This window comes from Palaemon carinicauda, chromosome 15, assembly GCF_036898095.1.
Source record: "Palaemon carinicauda isolate YSFRI2023 chromosome 15, ASM3689809v2, whole genome shotgun sequence".
Taxonomy (NCBI): Eukaryota; Metazoa; Arthropoda; class Malacostraca; order Decapoda; family Palaemonidae; genus Palaemon; species Palaemon carinicauda.
The window spans coordinates 78,731,520-78,748,896 of record NC_090739.1 but is presented as its reverse complement, the minus strand read 5'-3'; positions in this window follow the sequence as shown (position 1 = coordinate 78,748,896).

The window sequence follows — 17,377 nt, the reverse complement described above, 5'->3', positions numbered from 1 at the left end:
ATATATATATATATATATATATATATATATATATATATATATACTGTATATATATATATTTATATATATACATATATATATATATATATATATATATATATATATATATATATATATATATATATATATAATGGGAAACCTTCTTCATAATATCGTCTATATTACCGTGGGAGAGAACTTTCGTGTAAACTAATGTTTAAGAGCTGAGAGCAGGTCGGCCCATTTTTCGTTCCGACTGTTGAGAGGATATCGCTTAACGTTTTCTCTCGCAGTATGGATGATGATAATAGCTTTACAGCTTTGACCATCATATGGTTGTGAATGCAAACCAATTTGCTTTAATATTCTTATATTCATAAGAAAATTGCTAAGAACATGAATTAGGTAAACATGTTTATGCAATTGACTTTCAAGTGGAAGTACACAATTGTTTAAAGCTATGCAGGTAAAATTCTGACCTCCACTTCCATGCAGTTTGGAAAGTAGCATTAGGTGTCATAATTCAGTTGATAGTTACTAGTTGATATATGGTCTATAAAACATAACGTTTTACCACTATGGGTTATCAAATTTAATCGTAAATTAATAGAAAATATAATATAATCGTAAAGATAATATATTAGTCCTCTTTAGAATTATTATTTTGGCATAGATATTGTCTATTATTTACTATGTTCCTTGAAGATGTAATACGTTCTCTAAATGGTGTATTTCTGATGGTGATATCGCTTAGGAAATCTGTTCACTGTCAAATTCTCATTTCAGACAATATTTTTTCTGTTATTTCTATCTTTATTATTTATTTTCTCAAATGCTCGTCTTACCGTTTTCTTTTCGTACCACTAGTTTAGTCTTACAGTCACCTATATTCTAGAATATAGATCCCCTAGATATTCTTTAGGAACAGAAAAGTAGTTTTACTTTTTTAATAATCTGATGGAACCTTTATATCTCGTACATCAGTTCGGGTCCGCGAAAACTGTTATTTGCCAAGAGAGGCTCCTTTTCGTCCTTTGTGGTCCTACACTTGAGACCCCATCACAGGTCCTACAAGAAAAGTGAAAAGGGAGAAGGACGTACGGGAAAAGGAAAAATATAACCGGAGTGATCCTTGACTTGCCTTTGATGTCTACAGCATTTGTCATAAATTGGAAAACGGACGATGTTTGAATATTTCGCTTTCCAGATTTAATGTGAATGTCTTTCCTGGAAATACCTTTTCTGCCGACTTTTCCAGGGGATATGAGCTAAGCTGCAGTTCCCACGGAAAGGCGCTCTCCGGGATTTACTATTGCTTAGGAAAAAATAAGGGAAATAGTTTTTGCTCCTTCAGCTATTCCTAGTTCTGTTAAGGATTGGCTTTTAATATAAAATTCTATGAAACATCAACTTCCTGTGATGCCAGTAATTTATGCGTTTAATACTATTCTGTTGCTTATTTCCTTCTTTTATTACACGTATTAGCAAAGGATATTTCATTCCAAGTATCTATACGATATTCACTACCCTGATAGATTGGGATTTTTGGCAGTAGCATCTAACGCCAATCTCCCTTCCTCGTTGTTCATTTCTGACTATGTAAACTTGTCGAAAGTCAGGAAATCAAGTGTAAACTTGTTTTTCTTCTCATTGTTATTATTATTATCATTATTATTATTATTATTATTATTATTATTATTATTATTATTATTATTGTTGTTGTTGTTGTTGTCGTTGATAGCAATAGTTAGGAAGAGTGAAAAGGCGATTTCATTCCGTAGAGAGGAACTCATTGCCAAAGCCACTAACTGGTTAGGAAAGAGTTTTGTTACCGAAAATCACTCGATTAACGAGATTTACGTGTTATCAGAATATCTGCTCAAGAATGAATGGAGCTAATAAGTTTCGTTGATTATAATTATTACTGCAGGCTCTAATGACTCAATATATACAGATTTGATAACAAAATATTTGAGCATTTATCCAATGAATAATTCCCTGATGATAACATATTATTTAGACAGTCGTTCTACAACAACCTTTCTGCATAATAGATTGAACACCGCTTGATATTGTCCTCCAATTTTTCAGATCGAAGTAATAAAGTTAAGAAATATGAATTCACTTCAGATTTTCAATAGAATTGTAGGTTTTATCCCTGAATATATTGATAATGAAGCTAAGAAATTTGGAATATAGGAAAGACATTGAAGTGTTCTGATATTGTATTAGACAAAGGATTAAGACCTTTTATGATAATAACAAGAAAGAAACCTTTAATGTAAAAAGCCTACTCAAAATGCCATACATTAACAATCTATTTTCATATTCCCAATATAATAAAAGGTACGTCAATTTTACTATTGCTTTCAAGAGCAACTATTCAATGAGAAAAGTACTGATAAAGGAATCTCTCACAGTACCTAAGGATGTGTATATTACATCCCATGTAATTCATGTGAATAATGTGACATTGGTCAAACTGGTAAATCTTATTTAAAAAGAACTGAACAACTTAAGGAAAGTGCATGCTAGCAGACTAAGTTTTGTTCAAGTTATATATCATAATCACAAAATCAGTTGTATCTGTGCAATTGAATAGTTGTTTACTTTGTTGGTGGAGGACTTGAAGATGGTATACTAATAATTTTGATAACTTTATTAATAATAATAATTTTCATTATTTTAATAATAGAAATTTTAGAAATTTTAATAATAAAAGTAATTTTAACAATTTTAGGAATCATTAATAATAATAATAATTTTGATAATTTTAATGATACAGTTTTTGTTCTTGTTACAGATCGCAATCACAAGATATTGCTTCATCCCAATTACTTATTAAAAAGTAATGGCGAAAGCTTAGTTTGATGACAGACCATTTTACGAATGATTGAAATATTGGACAATGAAGGTACAAACTCGACCCATTTAAATACAAAGAGCTATATAAATTTAATTCTTTTAAGGTGGCTAGAATATTTTCTAAATTTATTGACTATGTAGAAAAGTAAATATCTAATAATGCAGTGAAAATGAATTATTATTATGACAAAACCAGAATGATAATTCGAACCCTTCTAATTCCTTCATCAATATATTTGATTCAGACATCAGGGAACTCGAACAGAAATCATCAAAAATGCTAAGCCATCATTAAGTGTTAATGGTCAAACTGGAATTGAGAAATGTGGCCTCTATACTAAGTAAGTGAGGAGGAAGGGCTTTTCGTTTCTCGATGATTCTCGTGTGACGTCCGGTGGTCACATAGCTCTGTATCTTGGCTGTTCCGATGTTGGTAAGACGAATGATTCCTCGTACCTGAGATTAATAGATATTTTATTTCTCTTTTATAATGCTTTGAGGAAGCACATGCATCACGGGTTGGTTTGACAGTATGGTATTTTGATCTATAATGATATTCACTTATAAATCTGATACGGCATCCCAATATGTCGAACATTGAAATTTTTTAATTTATTGCCCACCTGAAGCTCCTTTTCGTAGGAAGTAGCTTTGTTCTAGAAAATTAAATCCATGCAACGCTTTTCATATCCTTTTTAGTGACAGAAATCAGTGTTAGATAATCAATGGGAAAAATAAAGAATAGCGACTACTGTAAGCAAGAATGGTTTCTTGATGACCAAGCTGGACGTGAGACACGCATATTGGAGCTATCTGTATTGACTCTGGGAGAGACGACGATCGTATCTGAACATTTCTTCCACACGTCCACAAATACACACACATGCATATATATATATATATATATATATATATATATATATATATATATATATATATATATATATATATGTATGTATGTATATCTGTGTGTTTATGTATACAGGTGTCTGCGTGTGTGTGCGTGTGTCTGTGTGTGTGAGGGTGTATTAATATCTGCTAACAAATAATTTCTGATGTCGAATTCAATCGACTTTGGAAATGATAAAGCTGCCAGGGAATTCATATATGATAAGTGGAACTACCCGAGCCAGAATTCAATCTCTGCCTCTGAATCAAAACAAAACAAGGCATTCGACTAATTCACTCGGATATCAGAAGTGCCATAAGTTGACTTTGACTCTGATGAACAAATTCTTATCGAATTAAGGTGTTTGTACTTGAAATCGAATCCAACTCAGCTCCATCACGATAGCCGATGTTAGAAGCACTTGCCGTGTTTGAACTCCCCTTTGAGCATGTTATTTGATATCTAGAATCACTGGGGGATCAATATTTGAAATCATGAATGCTGAGTGCGTTAATGTAAAAGCTATCATGTCTAAAAACTGAGCAGCTTGGAGAAGGGTTGATTTCGATTTTGGATATGATTACCTGAATACGAGGGGAATATGACCATCCGTCAAAATCACGTACAGTAGGTTTGGATTCAAGACTGGACAGATATAGGCCTACTTATATATGAATACCATTCATGGTATGTTATTCCCAAAGTAGAGTAGCATAAAATCTATTTGTCGATCAAGATATTGATATATTTATAATTTTGAATATACTGTATGTGTGCGTATGTGCAGTATGTATCAATCCACGGTAAGAAAGATTAAATACAAGATTAGAGCAAGAGTTCAATTCAATAATACGAAAATACTTGTTACAGTCAATTATATAAATCTTCCTCCAGTGGTTTGATTCATATTTTAGGTTTATCACTCGGTATCTCTGTTGATTTTTCCTTATTTACATACATACATACATACACACACACACACACACACACATATATATATATATATATATATATATATATATATATATATATATATATATATATATCATAGACTCCTTTAAGGAAGGACTGGAACGTCAGGACCTCGGGGTTTTTAACTTGAGTCTGAGAGACTTCATGCCTGTTTTTTTTTTTAAATTGACATATGTTATGTATTTTCAAATTTTAAGATCATTTTGCTCCCACAACTTTTCCTGTTTTTATCTCGTTTTCTATGCAAAGCCCATTTTCTGTTCAAATCTCACTGACTAATGTGTTTTGTTTCTGTTTTTGTTATAGAAACGGTCCAGCTGGTGATCTCACAATATGCCACGTCACTGTAGCTGCTTTGGTTGTAAAGGGAACTATGATGGGACACCTTATGTAAAAGTCATATTCTTCCCAAAAGATCCTGAGGAGAGGGAGAGATGGATATTGGCAATGCCGAATGAGAAAGAAAGCTTGAGACGCTTGAAGGAGATATATATTTGTGAGACACATTTCAATTGTGAATGGGTGTCAGTTAAGGGTGGCAAGCGACCCAAACAACCTCCATCAATATTTCCTGGAATACCAAAATCAGCTTTGAAGAAGGTTACCTCAGCCCCACGCCCAACATCATCTTCTACATCACAATCAAGAGCTAAAAAGGTGCATGCAGCTGCTGAGGCTGCAGACAAAATCCGAGATTTCGACCAATTTCGCGCCAAAATTAGCTCCTATTTTCCTGGTTTTAACGTCATAAAAGACCAGAAAGATCTCTACTTATCAAGAACTGACGCTACTGGACAAACTGTCAAGCAGTTCTTTCATCTACAACAAGTCAACTCACCTTTTGGATTCCTATTCTTGAATAGAGTTGAGAAAGATGGCATTGAGGTGCCTAAACGACTTTTTCCTTTGCAAAAGAACAGCTTGCTCTCAAAATGGTCCCAGATTAGATCCATAACTGAACAGGTAAACACCTATGAGTACACAAGCCAGGAAAGTCTTCAGTACATAATAAGCCAGCTCTGCAAAATGACTGAGGTACACGAGCTTCCTCATTTAACCTTCATTCTATCACAGCTGCGGCTTGTGTTCAAACCTCCTGATGGTCGTCGATTTCATACCGACACTCTGATATTCGCAATGCAGCTTCACAACATATCACCCAGTGCATACAAAATGATTCGTCGATCTGGCTTAATCATTCTACCATCAACAAAAAAGATAAAAGAGGTGCTTTCTAGTAGTCTGCAGGACTCCAACCTCAAAACGTTATTCGACCAGCTTAACCCTGGATAGGTACGCTCCTCGGACACCCCTTTAAGGGTATACTCGGACGCGCGCGACCCCGACGCCAAAAAAAATTCTTGAAAAATCAGTTTTTGCAGTAACCTCCTTTTTTCTTTTGCCAAAAAAAACTGCAATGAATGCTTAAAACAACTGTAAAGAGAAATACTACTCATCTGCAGAAAAACTATTTATTATAAATATCTTAAAAAATTAAGTAGAAAAAAAAAGACCTTACATAAAAATTCATAAAAAAAGTTTATACATATATACACAAATCCTTTTAGGAATTAATTCTTGAATGTTTAGGACACATCTTGATGTATTTTGGATGAAGTCAGACCCATGGAGGTGAAGATCTGAAATGAGAAAAAAAGGGTAACTTTTTTTGGCCAAAAAAATTTGTCGAAATTTCATTAATTTTTTTGGGTACCCAAATGAAATAGGGAGTGGCTAATTTTTTTAGGGAATAAACATATGTTATCCTAGAATAGAAATATGTAAAAAAAATCTTCATTATTTTGTAAATTACATTTATATCAGGGGCCATATCTAAAGGTAATTTTTTGAGTATTTAGAAATTTCGTAAAAAAATACATATATTTAATATATAATATGATATTTATGCAGGTAAAAATATACCAAAATATCACAAATTCTATAGGGAACAAGAATATATATAGATAAGGCAACTTACGCTTCGGATATGTCCACAAAATGGCCGCAAACCACACTGACTCAGACTCCCTAATCTGCCACTTGAAATGTAGGAAGGGTATGTCAATTTCAAGGTGTTATTTACTAATCTAATTATTCTTGGATATGCATAAAAATTGTATGGTTGGTTGCTGGATAATTGTAGATTATTTTACGACTATAAAATTAAAATTCTGACACAAAAAAATTTTTTTGATGGGAAATAAAATCGAAAAAAAAAAAATGTAAAACAATATAATATTTTAGCTAAAAAAATTTGATGATATTCAATCAAAAAAGAAGTAAACAAAATTTTCCGACAAATAAACATCTAGAGGAATCATTACTCTGTTATAGTTCCCTAGTACGTAGTAATTTTGAAAGAAATGAGAAAAAACGAAAAAGTGGCAATCGCAGGAAAATCGAACACATACCTATATATACGCCATATCTGGCTAAAAATAAAGATAGGCATGGGTAGCCAGATTATCTAGAAACACTTTCCAACACTATAAAAATACAAGTTTTGCGACACTACTTGCTAATTCCTTACGGTAACATGACTAAGCAAAAAAATGCAAAACAAATAAAAAGGGGCACTCGCGGAAAAATGGCCAACATTCTAATATACGGCATTTCAGAAAAAAAAAAATTTCAGCCACGTACTAGGCAAACCATCAAGGCACATTTTCCGACAAATAAACATCTAAATGAAGCATTACTCTGTGATAGTTCCTTAGTACGTAGTAATTTTGAAAGAAATGGGAAAAAACGAAAAAATGGCAATCACCGGAAAATCGAACACATACCTATATATACGCCATATCTGGCTAAAAAAAGAGATAGGCATGGGTAGCCAGATCATCTAGAAACACTTTCCAACACTATAAAAATATAAGTTTTGCGACACTACTTGCCAATTCCTTACGGTAACATGACTAAGCAAAAAAATGCAAAACAAATAAAAAGGGGCACTCGTGGAAAAATGGCTAACATTCTAATATACGGCATTTCAGAAAAAAAAAAAATTCAGCCACATGCTAGGCAAACCATCAGGGCACATTTTCCGACAAATAAACATCTAAATGAAGCATTACTCTGTGATAGTTCCTTAGTACGTAGTAATTTTGAAAGAAATGGGAAAAAACGAAAAAATGGCAATCACAGGAAAATCGAACACATACCTATATATACGCCATATCTGGCTAAAAAAAAAGATAGGCATGGGTAGCCAGATCATCTAGAAACACTTTCCAACACTATAAAAATATAAGTTTTGCGACACTTCTTGCCAATTCCTTACGGTAACATGACTAAGTAAAAAAATGAAAAACAAATAAAAAGGGGCACTCGCGGAAAAATGGCCAACATTTTATTATACGCATTTCAGAAAAAAAAAATTTCAGCCACGTGCTAGGCAAACCATCAAGGCACATTTTCCGACAAATAGACATCTAAATGAATCATTACTCTGTGATAGTTCCTTAGTACGTAGTAATTTTGAAAGAAATGGGAAAAAACGAAAAAATGGCAATCACAGGAAAATCGAACACATACCTATATATACGCTATATCTGGCTAAAAAAAGAAATAGGGATGGGTAGCCAGATCATCTAGAAACACTTTCCAACACTATAAAAATATAAGTTTTGCGACACTACTTGCCAATTCCTTACGGTAACATGACTAAGCAAAAAAATGCAAAACAAATAAAAAGGGGCACTCGCGGAAAAATGCCCAACATTCTAATATACGGCATCTCAGATAAAAAAAAAGACATGCACGTGTTAGCCCAACCATCAAGGCACACTTTCTAACACATAAACATGAAAAAAAAATCAATAATATACTGCAATTCCTTACTACGTAGTAAATTTTTACAGATATTGAAAAAAAAAAAAAACAAACTCGCAACCGCAGTTAAATACCCAATATACCAATAACTACGTCGTATCTGACAAAAACAAAGTCACGCATGGGTAGCCAGATCATCTAGACACACTTTCCAACACTAAAAAAGCAAAAGTTTTACGACACTATTTGGCAATATCTTACACGAAAAATGACTTGACAAAAAATGAAAAAAAATGAAAAAGCGGCACTCGTGGTAAAATGCCCAACATTCTAATATACGGCATCTCAGATAAAAAAAAAAAGACATGCACGTGTTAGCCCAACCATCAAGGCACACTTTCTAACACATAAACATGAAAAAAAAATCAATAATATACGGCAATTCCTTACTACGTAGTAAATTTTTACAAATATTGAAAAAAAACAGAAATTGGCAACCGCAGTTAAATACCCAATATACCAATAACTACGTCGTATCTGACAAAGACAAAGTCACGCATGGGTAGCCAGATCATCTAGACACACTTTCCAACACTAAAAAAGCATAAGTTTTACGACACTATTTGGCAATATCTTACGGAAAAATGACTTGGCAAAAAAATGATAAAAAATTAAAAAGGGGCACTCGCGGTAAAATGGTCCTCGTGGTGATGAACAACATTTTAACTAAAAAAAAAATCATGCACATGGTAGCCAAACAATCCACCAAGACTTTCCACAACTGATAACCTATACAAGTTGCACCATTCTACGACAATTTCATAATACGTAATAACTTTGATAATTATGCAAATTACCTTAGAAGGGTAAACTCGGTCGCGCTCGACCCCGACGCGTCTCAGAAACCGGGGAAGGAGTACAGCTACAGCAATGCACATCTGGACACTACTAGAACGTGTAGGCGAGACACCTACTGCAGGTCGATCACCCACAAATTCAGTCACGGGGGTGAGTCACGTGAGAAAAACCTGTTTTTTTTTGACGCTCGGAGTCGCGGACGACCCACCGTACCGTTCCAGGGTTAAGCTGCAGCAGCGTTTGGTGAATCTAATGTTTGATGAAGTAAAGCTGATCGAGACATTGCGATTTTCTGGAGGACATGTTCTAGGATATGCTCAAAACGTTGCAGCGGGTAGTGACCATGAAATGCTTGCTTCACATGCTATGGTTGTTGAAGTTGCCTACCATTTTGGTGGTCCACGCTATATTCTACGCGTTTTACCCTGCAAAAAGCTAGCTGCCGATAAGCTGAGTGAACTTCTTACTGAAGCTGCCTCAGCTGTAGTTGGTGCTGGCGGTACTGTGATTTCTTTGATACGTGACAATTGCAATACCAATCGCAGTGTTTATTCGAAACTTGGAGGACCTGGAAGTTGTCAAGTGCTATCCATTCAAGAGCAATCTATGTTCTTAGTGTACGACTACGTGCACATCTTCAAAAATGTTCGTAACAACTGGATTACTGTTGATGGCCAGACAATCTCATTTCTTGTACATGGCAATGAGTACAAAGCTTACTGGAGTGATATTCGGAAGCTTTATGAGATCGACCGAGCTACTCCTATTCGCTTAACCAAGCTGACGCACACCGCTGTTTTCCCCAAACCCCTTCAACGCCAGAGCGTACCCTTAGTATGTCAGGTGTTCAATGACAAGACTGTCGCTGCCTTAAAGACCTTCAAGGAGGCAGTGGTCGTAAGCTGAAGTTAACTAAGCAAACTGCTGAAGCATTCATTGTGTCTACACGTAATAATGTGGCTGCTACCAAATTGCTTCTGGCAGAGAAAGACTTTGACTACGTTCTTCCTGCTATATTCGCGGATGAAGACTTGGAAAAGTTTTTCGGTCAAGCCAGGCAAAGAAGTGGTGGAAACTTCTACATTGATGTAGTTGACATTATGGCTGCAGCAAAAGTTACAAATTTGCAGACACTTCTAAAGTATGACATTATGCCAGAATCTAGTTCTCGTGTGCTTGATTGCGACAAGAATTGTACTTCTTCCATAAATCCTGATGAGCGAAGTGAACTCATTGACGAGATCACTCCTCAAGACACTCGGGAGCTCTTGAGGTCTGCTGATAACCTTAAGCATAAAGTTGTATATTTGGCTGGATACCTTGTTCATAAATATTGTAATAGCACTAGTATGGAGGATATCATGGATGATGAAGATGGTAACGAGGTGTCATCTGAGTTCTTAGATCATTTGAATAGAGGTGGACTGAGTGTGCCAACTATTTCAACTGTCTTTTTTGTACATAATGCCTATAATTTGCATGCCATGACTAAAATGCATTGCCGCTTTCATTTTGCTGAATTGTTATCTTTTGTAGATGCACCTTTAGCTACTAATAATGCAGCATGTACGACTTTAGCCAACATTTTATTGAAAGCTCAGGTTCTCAATGTAAGTGACAAAGAAAAGGCTGTGAGATGCCTCAGGAGGCAAGAAAAGCTCTCCATCTAGCGATGTTCATCTAATCAAATGTTAATGTCTTTGAGTTTTGTTGTGATGAGAAATACCGTTCTTTATTTCTTATTTTAGTGTTTCATTGTTTTAGGGCTTGTTTGGAATGCTTGAGTAATACAATATTTGACAATATATATTAAATTTGGACAGAACTACAGACTTGCCTCTTATTATATTCAGCCATCCCTCACCATCTATGAGTTACACACAAAAACGAGTAAAAATGAACAAAATTCACTATTTTGACCTTGAAATATGACCTTTTGACCTTGAAGATGATGAATATGACCCCAGGTGGTGTTGAAAATGTCACTATTGAACTCACCGTCCTCAAAAACCCCCATTTTGACTCAGAGAACGTGTTTCTAGCCCTTCTTAGAAGTCATTTTAGTCCAGGACTCAAGTTAATCCTTCAGACTCAAGTTAAAAACCCCGATCAGGGGACGTTCCAGTCCTTTCTTGAAGGACGATATATGACAATATGTATTAAAACCGGACAGCTCTGCAGACTTGCCTCATATTATAATCAGCTATCTCTCACCATTTATGAGTTACACACAAAAAACGAGCAAAAATTACCAAAATTCACAAATTTGACCTTGATAAATGACCTTTAGACCTTGAAGATGACCCCATGTGGTGTTGAAAATGTTACTATTGAACTCACCATCCTCGAAAACCCCCATTTTGATCCAGAGAACGTGTTTCTAGTCCTTCTAGAAGTCATTTTAGTCCAGACTCAAGTTAATCTTTCCGACTCAAGTTGAAACGTTCCAGTCCTTCCTTAAAGGAGTCTATGATATATATATATATATATATATATATATATATATATATATATATATATATATATGTGTGTGTGTGTGTGTGTGTGTGTGTGTGTGTGTATAGAGGCTTCATATATGTGTGGGTTTATGTGAGTAAACATGTGTATATATACATACATATATATCTACATACACAAACACACACACACACACACACACACACACACATATATATATATATATATATATATATATATATATATATATATATATATATATATACATTATACTGAATATATATGATAACCTTATTGACAAATATTCAATTATGTATTATTTTAGGAAACGCTTTTTACTAAAATTCATGAAATTTGATATTTTGACATTTATTTCCAAATATTAAATGTGTATGGTAATAAACATAATTACTTAGAAATACTGAGGCATCAATAGGTAGAAAGTCCATAGTTTGTGGCCGCCCCTATTTCTTTGCATTCCCCAAAATAGTTTTTAGATCCTATAATCCAAATGCGTATCGGATCACTAGACAACGTTATAAGATCATACGCTACGCTTTGATGTTCATCAAGAGGCTTTGGAGTTTATCATTGGTTTATGATTTCAAAGGAAGACATGACTTGATGTTGACAGTTACATAAGAGTGCGTGCGGGATATCCTATGCATTTATCGGAATATTAAAAGCAATACTAGTAATAATTCACTTCTTGAAACAGTCATTTGATTGTCCGCATAGTTCCCTTAAAAAACAAAAAGGAATCAAAGTTGATTATTTAAAAGAATCCTTAGATTATGTCAATGAATTTGGATGATTTAGCAAATGTGATCGAAGCAGCAAATAAAGCGTGAGATTATAATCTTATCGAGTTGTGGAGTCCATATTAAGCTCTCTGTTGTTCTTGTATCGACATAAAAATTTAAATTAAAATCAGTAAGTTATTCTCTTTTTGATTACCCAAATATTCTACTTAGAGTATTATGTCATATTGAATATCTAATTCAGTTCATATTTTAGTAGAACTTACACATTTCCTTGCAGGCGATATGCTGCCTTTCAGGTCAAATTCCCAAATGTCTCGAGCATTCCAGGTATGAACAGATACCTTTGCAGAAATCTAATTATTCTTATGGATAATCGTCATTAGAAAACTTTTCTTTCTATTTATTTATCATTTTTATTCTTACTCCAAAAATATTACACTTTTACCAGAAAATGCAGTTTATCTGTGCCATACATTCTTACTCTAAATTATTTATTACTCCAGATGTGTTAAGGATATTCTCAGGATTTTTTATTTTCTACTCCATGAGTTTGTCCGTCCCTTGATTTATACTACATTAGCAAATGAATTACTGGTATCTTATTCAAACGTTTTCCGAATTAGTGATATATAGACTGAATATATACATATCTATCTATCTATCTAACTCTCTCTCGCCAGTGTTACTGTATGCTGCTGAGTCCCCTTGTGTGATCCGAGAAATAAGCTGATTTAACGCGGATAACAAAAGGCTATCGAGTGCAATATAGCAATAAGTTTTTGTGAATAGTCGGTGATTAGTTTGAGGTCAGAAAAGTGGTATAAAACGTCGGCATAGGATAGTTATCTTTTGAATTACTAAAAATCTGATCAAGATGGCAGGCTATAACACAGGCAAGGTATGGAGGGATATTGCTGCAATCAGCAAGAGTAAATTCCATGAGTTGGCACAACAAGAACTAGACCTCCTGATAACATAGGTTGCTAACAGCTCCAACCACTGTGACGGAAAAATATTCTCAAACATATTGAAACAATATGATCCAACAAACTGGAGCAAGTCTGCGGAAAACATCATCAAAATAATAGAACGAATTCCAAACAGGATCCAGGTGATAAAGAGACTTATAAAGAAAGTTTATATCAATCAGCATATTCCATCAAAGAACAATAAGAACTCCAATATGGTGAATATGCTATAGATGCATTGGGAAAAAAGAATGCCAAAATGATGTAATACATGTAAGATGTGCTACAGCATTATTAATCCGCAACAACTGATTAGGAAATGCGATGCATGTCATGTACCAACACACCCTACGTGCGCTGAAGTACCAAAAAAAATAAACAATAAAGGCACAAAGGTATTCCGCTCAACATGCTTAGTCTGGATAGAAAATCTAATTAAATCGAGACTGAATCTGCAAATAGTTGAAGAAGAAGAAGAAGAAGAAAAAGAAGAAGAGAAAAATGAACAGGATAAGTGTAAGGATGCAGAGAAAATCATTGATACAACATATGATGCCATTCAGCAACATGCTTATGAAGAAATAAATTATCAGATGGAAACAAATAATAGACCCAAGAGACTCTACTCGGACCTACATACTTTTAGGGAAGAGCAAGAAAAAGAAAAAAAAAGAAAAGAAAGATATAGTCTGTAATTTACTGAAAAGAGGGAATTGCAGATTTGGCGAAAGATGCTACAAGCATCCAAAGATATGCCATAATTATGAAATATATGGTAAATGTGCATATTTAGACGGATATGGAGACGAATGCAGATATCTCCATCCCAAATTATGTAAAAGCCTGAAAGAAGGAAAAGAATGCAAATTCAACAAAATGGTCGAAATATGCATCCTGCAACCATGATTGAAAGTCAGAAAATTCAAAAGCAAGCGTACAAGAAAAATGAAACAAAAAAAGAAATAAAAAACAAGCCGAGTATATACCGCGCTATGCACAAAAGGCCCCAACATATGATGACTTTCAACCCAAATATGCACAATTAGAGCCCAACTACAAAGAATGCATCTATAATTCCATGGGTTGGTGCAGGTATGGGGATAAATGCAGGTAAACACACAAAAATAAATATGAAGGCGAAATAGCAATTATAATAGAAAAGGTGAATTTTTTAATGGCAGAATTCCTGGAAATGAAGAAAAGAACATCATATCAGAACAGGAAGGAAACATGGGAGAATCCACATTATCACCAATAATAGATAATGGGGATGAAACACAAACCATCATAGTGATGAATGCACAGGGTTTAGTCCCGAGTAACTCTAAAAGGAAAATAGAGTTCTTAGAAGAACTAACCAAAATTGGAAAAATAGATATATTAAATATAGGTGAAATATGGTATTGCCAAGAGACTGGCAGTGATGACCAGATAAAGGGTTTCCAAACATATAGATCAGACAAAACAAATAGGAATCAAGGGGGAACCACAATATAAGGAAGAGACATAAATCAAGGGAAAGTCCGTGAAAAATTCAGCAACACAGAATGTGAATTGATCGCGGTAGAATTTGAATATGAAAAATTAGTGAATATTGTAGTTTACAGACCACCAATTACTAAGGAGTTTGACATAATAATAGAAAAAATAGATGATATATGTAGAAACCATAAAGACTGGAATAAACTCCTATCCAGAGATTTTAACTTACCTTTCATGGATTGGAAAGAACAGGTAGATGAAAGTGTTTGTATATGTACACACAAAAAAGAGAGTAATAGTAGCGCAGAAGATAAGAGGCAATTTGAAAAGCTTCAAGATATGCTATTAGAGCATAATATGCAACAAATAAACCACATACCAACAAGAAATGCCAATGTCCTAGATTTAGTATTTGTGAATGAGGTGAATTATGTTAAAGAAATAATAATGTTTAACACCGGAATTTCAGACCACAATGTCATAGAATTAATAGTCATTCCAAAACAAGTGAACGCAGAGATAAACAAAGCACAAAACGGATATGAAAATATAATTTTTATAGTAAGAATATAAAACTGATGAAAAATATGTACTGAAAAAAAAAATAACCATCAGACATGCATACCAAGAGACAGAAGACAGAAGGATCTTATTTCAGAAAATTAGAAAGTGGAAGAAAAATCTTGCAAAAGAAAAAATTGTATGGAAAATGATGGAAATAAAAGGTAAGATAGAAAATGCAGAACAAAAGATTATGCAATCGAAAGAAAATTAAAAAAAGGGACTTAGAAGAAAGGACACTTCAAAATATCAAGAAAAACTCCAAAGTACTTTACTCCTATGAAAAAAATATGAATAAAAGGATTATTAGAATTGGCCCTCTAAGAATTGAAGGACAGTTAACGAATAAAAAAAAGGAAATATGGAACATATTAGCAAAAAAATATAAGAGTGAATTCATGCCAAGAATTGCGAATGAGAATAATGAAACAGAAATGAGAGAAGAAAATATTGAATATTTAACGGATATAAATATTAATGAAGCAGATATTGTGTAGGCTATAAGTGAAATTAAAAATGAATTTGCGGCTGGGTCAGATGGAGTTCCAGCAATTTTGTTAAAAAAAACTGCACACACTATCGCGAAGCCGCTTGCAATACTGCTAAGACAAAGTGTAGATATGAGCGGGATATATGTTAAACATAAATTAGCATATATAACCCCTATTTTCAAAAGTGGATCAAGTCTAGAGGAAAGCAATTATAGATATGTTAGTCTAACATCAAATATTATGAAAGTGTATGAAAGGGTAATAAAAAAGAAAATAATGAATCATTTGGTTAAAAATAATTTATTTAATATAGGTCAACACGGTTTTGTGCCCGGAAAAAGTACACAAACCCAACTGATAACAAACTATGAAAACATATACAAAAATATGATAAATGAAAAAGACACAGATGTGGGCTATATAGATTTTGCAAAAGCCTTTGACAAGGTAGACCATAATATATTACAGAAAAAATGAGAAAGCATAATATTGTGGGAAAGATAGAAAAATGGATAAAAGAATTTCTACAAAACAGAAAACAGATAGTGGTTGCAAATGATGAGAAATCAGACGAAGCTCAGATAATATCTGGCGTGCCACAGGGTACGGTATTAGCTGCACTGCTGTTTGTTATTATGATCTCAGGCATAGACTGTAATGTTAAAGACTCGGTAGTGAGAAGTTTCGCCGATCACACAAGAATAAGTAGAGAAATTGCTGGTGATGAATGGTATTTAACTCCGATAAATTCGAATCAATAAATTATGGAAACAGAGAAGGAATGGTATATGCATACAGGGAACCTAATAACGAGACAATCACAAATTAGGAAGCAATTAAAGACCTTAGTGTAATGTTAAACAGGAATATGTTATGCAACGACCAAATGGCAACACTGTTGGCTAAATGTAAAGCAAAAATGGGAATGCTATTCAGACACTTTAAAACAAGAAAAGCTGAACACATGATTATGCTTTACAAAACTCATGTACGTAGTACACTACCCACACTACCAAAAGGATATTGCACAAATAGAGAGTGTTCAAAGGTCCTTTACTGCTAGAGTAGAAGAAGTTGAGGACCTTGACTACTGGGAAAGACTGCAATTTGTAAAATTGTACAGTCTAGAAAGGAGATGAAATTGCTACATGATATTACATGCATGGAAGCAAATCGAAGGAATTAGTGAAAACATCATGGAGCTAAAAATATCAGAAAGAGCAAGCGGCGGTAGATTAATAGTGCCCAAAACTATACCAGGAAAACTAAGGAAGGTGCACAGGACATAAATCGAGTACGCACCAGCACCGATAATGCAGC